Source organism: Lipophrys pholis, assembly GCF_963383615.2.
Source record: "Lipophrys pholis genome assembly, chromosome: 13".
NCBI lineage: Eukaryota > Metazoa > Chordata > Actinopteri > Blenniiformes > Blenniidae > Lipophrys > Lipophrys pholis.
Genome location: NC_137632.1, coordinates 23528650 through 23536502, shown reverse-complemented (window position 1 = coordinate 23536502; position 7853 = coordinate 23528650).

Sequence of the window (7853 nt, the reverse complement as noted above, 5' to 3'; positions counted from 1 at the left end):
TGAGCTTCATCTGCTGTGAAGAGGACTTTCTGCAAATGCCAGTTTATCGACACGAGGATGAGAAGAAGAAAGGAAACTCGAGTAAGGTAAAGAAAACAACTCGAAGCAGGGGAAATGCGTTAAAATGCCGTTTTACGCACTGATTGGACACGTGTGTTTGCGTTTATAAACTGTGTATGATTTACCACTCATCTGATCGTCCCTGTTCCAGGCAACAGATAACAATGTCCGACCTTTGACTTCAAGAGAATCTCCTCATATAGGGACTACCACCAGCAGTGATTAGTTTTTTTTTTTCCCCCCCAGCAAAATGTAAGGAAGTTATTTGGGGGTGGGGGTGCGCACATCCTGCTCAGGACCATCTTTCCAGGCGTCACAGGGTCGAGTTTGGGCATTCAAACTGTGCCTCTCTGTAGGGGAATGAGGTAAACCATTCACCCAAATGAAATGCCAGGGGCAACTCTAAAAAGTCCCAAGTTCAGTCATGCTTGCAGTCCACGACAAAAACATGCATCAAAAGATCCACCTGAGGTGATGTCATGGAAATAATCCACTGTTTCCTCCTCTTCCCCTCTGCTGCTCTGTCAAAACACTAAACTGTGTCTACATTGATGTTATTTATCCAAACTTGAAGCTCTAGTGAGTCTCGTCAAACTCATTTGACCTTAAATTTGCTGGAACAGTTCAATGTCAGGGCATGATAGTCTTTTGATATATATGTAATACAAATTCAATATGTTTTCATTTGTTTTAGAGCACAGAGTTATGAATCTATTTATGAACAGGTTTGTGTTTAATGCAACATTGAATTCAAGTTCAATTTACAGGGAATTCTTTTTCTTTTTCCACATTTTACCATCATAAACAAATTATTCTTGTGCAAAAACGGTGAAAATCCAAGTGGTGGTGGGCTGTTTTGATCTGCGCGCCGTTTGTTTGACACTGATTCTTTATGTGGTTAAATTTCAGTGGTCAACTTCGCTGGTATCATCGTTAGACTTTTGCATCTTTGTGGACAAATCTTTTAATCGATTGAATTATCAACACTTTTACTTGGTGCTGACGTGTTTCTGTGTTATGATCTTAGTTTGATCCTAAAGATCACTCAGAGATGGCCCCCCTCTAAAAAAAAAAAATCACGTTTTTAAAATGTGTTAATTTAGCGACTGTCGCAGACTGATTTACCTCTCGATGAGTGTAACTGGACCCGTCTTTTACAAAGAAGATGTGCCGTCCTCACTTCAAAGATGAAGGACCTTTTTAAAGTTGTCGACAGAGCGGCTCACTAAAACCGCAGCCCTGTGTCGTCCTATTCCTACATGCCTTTGTGTGCATTTACAGGACTCTTTGCTGTGGCCTGGGCTTCCCAACCTTTTGTGTTGCATACGAGTGCAGCCCCCATCAACATCACCAGCTGGTTTCCCGTCTGCTGTCGATATTAGAGTAGGAGTTATCTAACAAGATGTAAACACTGGATTAGATGATGTCCAGGTTTGGAAGAAACACTACAGTACAAATCTTAGAAAGAAATAGCATCACTTACATATCGAACCATCATAACCATCAGACAGTGACAATCAAGGAGAGTTGGCAGAGAAGGTGCAACACATTTAGTCTGGCAGTACTACATGACACCACAAGATGGTGTTGTGAGTCACTCTAACTGCTTTCATTACCAGCGTGGACAAAATGACAGAAACACATTCTAAAAGTCAAATTAATGAGGAAATATGACAAAGGCTTAGCTTTTTGATGAAGTGTCATCGAGTAAATTGTCCACAGTTTTGTTATTTTTAACTCTATGTCTCATGGCTTGCTTATTTGAGACTTTTAACAGAAATGTTTCACATTTTGGAATGAATGCCAGTCAACTGGATCTAGATTTCTGAAAGACGTTAAGTGAACGTTACGCCCACAGGAACACCTCCACTTCGACCTGAGATGAGGACAACATAGGACTATTCATTAGATCCTACAGTGCAGTTCATTATAACAGGTCACATAGCTGAAAGCATCCTACATAAGGCAGAGCTTCACTAGCGCAGAAAAAGGCTTGATTTCACCATGAATGCTCTTGATATGCAGTTGTAGCATATCTGAACAGTCAAGTCCTGTGGGACATTAATGAGTTTGTTGGAAAAGGTTGTCAAGCCTTCTGAATTTGGACTATTTAAAAAAATAAATAAAAATTCCCAATAGACCAATGATGGCGGTGTTGTAATCTACCCTTTAACCATAACCCTTTGTTCAGAAGAAGTCATTCAGATAGGAAGTCTTGCCAGGCTGCTCAAAATACTAGCAAGTTTGGGATTTGGGTATTGGTACACTATCATCAAAAGTAAAAAACCTTCTACCGTATTGACCGAGTTCTTCACACCATGAGGATCAAACCATTTTGTTTTGATTAATACTTTATTTTTCAAGTATTTAATGCCAACTGTGCACCTGATGTAAATTTACCAAATGGGCTATTTTTCATACAAACCTACTTTGGATGGAAACTGGTTCTTACACAAACATCCTTGCCCGCCACAGCTCAGACACCATAAATTAGCCGCTGTGGTTCCCGCACTGCCGGGAAGCACTTTGAGCGGATCTCGGGTGACTTTTCCTGCCCATGCTGAGTTGTCTGGTGGCACAGACAAGCAGCTGGCACCGAGGCGTGTAGGACTGTGGGCGCAACGAGAGCTGTGGGAAATGAATGCCCCTACTCGGCCAGGAGAGCTGTGGTCGGAGTAATGAAGTGGTGCTAAAGTGTTGAAAATAGTCTCCCAAGTGAGGTAGCCAAGTGTCAGTCAATGCCGAGGATAAACAATCGGTAGTCGCTTCAGATTTAAAGGAACAGTGGAGAGGAAGAATGAATTAAAATAGATCATGGAGGAGCAAGAAGTGGATTATATTTCAGTGTTGAGCTGCTCTGTCAGGGTATTCTTTAAGTAGATCTTTTGTTTTTGGTACTTGCTTTTGCTTCATGCCTGCGTTGTTGTCAGAAGTGTCCTCAGGGGTATGGGGTTTGCTTTCGCGTGCGATGCTTTGTGGTTTGAGACCCTGAGAGATGGTCTGCCCCCATCAGCGGCGCTCAGGGAGGCCCGCTTTTGCCGAGCTTGGAAGGGCGATAATGATCGGACAGAAAGTAAAACCCTCATGTACCTGCACTTTGAACTAGATGAAGGGGTCTAGACGAGGATTCAGGAAGAATGCGCGCTGGATTGTTGTTTTTTCTCTCGCTCATCTCGGGCTGGTGGGACAGTCGGAAAACATGGGCCGGCAGACAAGATGAAATGATTGAAAGGACGTGAGCTGGTGGGAGGAACAGTTTTGTAATAGTGGCATTAAATGACCAAGATGCTTCTGAAACACAGGGGACTGTTAGTCTTTACAAACCAAATGCATGAATCTCACAGTGGAATTGCACTGAAGAAATTGAACAAGGACTAAACCTTTAGTGGTTTTCTAAACAGACCAGACCGGGGTATCATTATCGAGGTGAATGAAAAGTATCACAAGTATTCGTGAAAACAAGCAAACAAAAAAAAATAAAAATACAAGAATTTGACCAATACAGAGCAAGGTAAGTATAGATCAACATTTAACATACTGCTTTTTAATAAGAATAAGAATTGTGTGAAACTTACACAACAACACTTCAAGTGAAAAAGCATAGTTTTTGGATTTCTGTTTCAGGTTCACGTTTTGAAAATGATGTCGTGAAACCGATGTAGGTGTAGCATGTTGGGTCACGAGTTGACGCTGTTGGTTGTTTTTTTTTATTAAAGCCACACACACACATCTACTGTTCCTCCCGTCTGTATCAGATAATATCTCACCAAGGTCTAGAGGAAATGTCTTGAAATTGGGCACAATCGTTCCATCTGACTGGAAAGGGAACCAAACACATCCTGAAGGCTGAAGGCCAAAAATCAAACGTTAAAGTACCACTCACCTTACATGCGACCTTCCATCGTCCGGCTCAAAATACTCATCAATTCATTAGTTAAGTAGTTTAATATGATCTTTTACAACAGCTTAGGTTATAATTTAAAAGAAAAAAGGTTGATTTATGATTTAAGAGATTGGTCAAAAGGCCTATAAGAGGTTCCAGTTGGTCTCAGATACAAACCCAGATTTAAATCTGGTATTTCATTGTAATAATTCAAAAATATGATTGGTTTATGTTGAGTTTTATAAAGCAATAATGTTCTTTAGCTTGAGATCCAAAAAAGGTTTTGATATACCGATTTCTTAAGGATGTAGAGTTTTACCTTGGCTGCATCACATTGGAGGACTTTTACGGGGTGAAGTGGCGGATTGGTTCAATCACATTATATTGAGGTAGGTTTTTAACAATTTGTTTAGGGTTTTAATGGTGTTATTGTTCTGCTTCTTGAATCCCTGTTCATGGATTGAGCAAATTAATTTAGAGAGTGAGACCCATCAATATGGTGTTTAAAGAACACTACGGAGGAGTACTACATCTGCTATCTGAAGAGAAAGTGACCTTTGTAAAGCACACTTTATGGCAGAGGTGTTGGCTTGGATGCCTCTGCACTGTACACGTGTACATAATAAACATATCTGTACATGTATAAATTGATAGTGACCCCATTTTAGGAAAGGTTATATACGATGGCTTTCAGTTAGTGGCGTTATGTAGCCGTGTGGTGATAATCCCTGTCTAGTTTTTCTTTTTCTATCCTTCTCTCATTTGAGGGTCAGTCGTACCGTAAACAAGCAAATCTAGTGTTAATCTGACCCGTGCCTTAAGAAACATGGGACTCGCCCGGCCCAGAATAGCTGATCGAGCTCCTGGTGTCAAGTGATGAGCAGCTGATGTGTTTAAAGCAGATTTAAAAGAAAGCAGCTTTTTTTGGAGAGTTATCACCTCGTTTCATTGATTTTTCTCAAATTTGAACGTTGTTAGTAAAAAAAAAAAAATGTTTGGAAACCCAACAGCTGTTAGCCGAGAGTCAGTTTGAGTGAGGAATGAAGAACAGTTGTAACGCTAACATGAACTTAAACGCAGCTAATGCAGTCAGAACACACCCTGAGGGTTATTTTACAAAGTGTATTAAAAATATATTGGAACTTTGGTCATCATATGGAGGGAAATATGACTCCAATGTCTAGTCTATTGATATTTATGCTGTGTGGGGAAATAGTCGGATAGCATGCTAGCCGGCTGTCGCTATCTTGAGTCTGTGCTGCAATGACAATAACAAATAAGTGTTTTTAAGAACTTGTTGCCACTGTGAAGGTCACGTTGCTTTGAATGAAAGTTTTGTGTGTCACCATGTGTGCGTGTTTGTACACGAAGCGCGCCGTTGACCACCGCAGCACAAAGAGAGAGTAAATATTGCTTTGACATGACTCATGTTGTAGCTAAAAGGGACTTTTAAAGTTCACTTTATGATTATCTCTCTCATTCAAATGTCTTCTATTCACTCGTGTTAAGCTTTTATTCAGTAGACCAACATCCTGGGAAAATAAATGGCTTTTCCTGTGTTTGCTAATTGCTGACTAACTTCCTTTGTTGGTGCTTGTGTGTTTTGGATGCTCGCTGTGGTACACCGGGGCAGGTACTGAACTTTCGGCGTGTGTCGGCTACCGTGCTGGAAGCAAATCCTTTTGGACAGGTCTATACAAAGCGGCACCGGTTTAGTTGTGTGATTAGCCGCTTAAACAGCACAAAGTGAAGCTGGATATACACGTTCAATCTTCTGAAGACGAACAGTTAAATGTTTTTTAATCAGTTTTCTTTGATTTTCGTGCTTCTGACTTCAGCGCTGTGGCCACTGGCTCCGAAACAATTAGGTTAATGAGTATAATAGTACAATATTTGTTTATCTAAAATTTGGATGGAATCTGTATGAAAATGTAATTTATCGCAGTCCAATTTGTTTCGCTTTTCTTATGTTAATATTGCTTTTGTGATAACTTTGTGGTATATTGCGCAACCCTGCTCCAAAGTACAGTGCACACTACCTTGTATTTCAGCTACATTTGTAATGTCTGATATAGTTGCAAAATATTTTGATTGAAGGCCTTAAAGTGCTCTTAAAAGACACAATATATAGGGAAATGTTTAATATACTATGAACTATGCTGATAATATGCTGTTTTCTTATAATTTTTTGTTTTTGTCTTCAGGCTTGTTTAGTAGTCTTACATTAAATACTCCCCAGCAACACCTGTAATAACAATCTAAATGGGAAAAATATTAATAATGTATTATAAAACAAGGTTTTGTTCATGTAAAACACAGAAAAGGAGGTATCTTTGCAATACCATACAGTGGAAACTGATATAAACACTGATTTTGAGCAGGTGTGAGTTTATCATTCCTCAGTATATTTGATCTGATGCCTCTTAACATGGATAATACAGCTGACAATCCTTCCCCACAAAATTAATCCTCATTTCATTCTCATGCCTGCCAAGCCCACCGCTCTACCCCCCCCCCCCCCCCCCCCCCCCAACTCTGAATTCCCACCGAAGTGTCAGACGGCGGGCGGGGGCTTTCCTGCGGACTTGAAGTTTTTGGATGAAGGTATGCGGTGAACTGAGAGTTACCTGCCGCCCCATATTGCATTCCAGTGGATGCTTTAGAAACAGTGCATTCTCTGTGCCGTCTCTCTGGGGAGGCCTATCATTTCACTCCTACCTGACCCGCACATGGGCCGCAGAACAAGACCCTCTCTGTGTGTTCCCGAGTGGAGGGCTGCCCGGTGTGTGCTTGACCCGGGAGAGGGCCCTGATGGCTCAGCAAAGTTAACCCCGTCATTTTACCTCTTAATGCCCCTGCACTCAGGAATTTAGCCTGTTGTGGATGTTTCTGCACCCAACAGCCTGAACATAATCACTTATTGTGTTTGTGGAGGATTCAGGCTTTAAGACACACACACACAAACTAAAATTCAAATTTAATGTAGAAATAAAAGCACATCACTTGATTGTTCTTATATTTAGTGTTTTTCAATCAGTCTCTATATTTTCTTTGGATATAAATCAGGAATTTTGGAAAAAGAATGGATGAACAGGATTGTTGTGACGTTACCTTTGTTATAACTCGACCTATTTTTGTTATTGACAGCTGGATTTATCGCCAACATCGCATCTTAAAAATGCTGACATCAGTGTCTGGAGGCCAGCTGGCTTGATTCTCATTTACACGACAGCGTTTCAAGTAGAAAACACATCGTTTTTATGTTTTCATTTCAGATAAGATTTGCGTTTACACGGCAACACTATGAAAAAAAAAAAAACCAATGTCTGTTTACATGGAAACAGCACAAATGCTGAAACCATGAAGTTGACATTCAGTCCAAGTTCAGAAAACTGGATTCATCCCACAAGGTGCAATTGATTGTTTTGTAGCTTGTTTTTGTAGCTTCCCAGGAAATGGGACAGAGGGACATGTCACAACATTGCAAGTAGCCTGCAGTCATAAAGCTAAAGCTAAAGATAAAACAAGATAAGATCACAGATTAAACAAATTAGGTAAAAACAAGACAATATAAACTCAGTGAAAAACAGCAATAAAGAAATAAGACAATAATAGATAATGTCTTCTCGATGGAATCATTTAGAGTCGGGAGTGTTTTCAAAAAGTTCCACCTTGGGAGCTGTTTTCATAAAGTTGTGCCCAAAACTCAACAAAAGTTTTCCGTTTTCCCTTGGAAATAGTTGAGCCATTTTGACTGTTCATTTCATAGTGCGTAGGTTTAGCAAATACAAACATTGACCCTTCATTGTGTGCATTATCTCCACATGTAGTTTCCTGTTCATTTAATTGTCCAGCTGCACTCTGGCTTGACCTTCTTTTTCCAAAGTTAACTATTTCTCTCTTTAGTCTT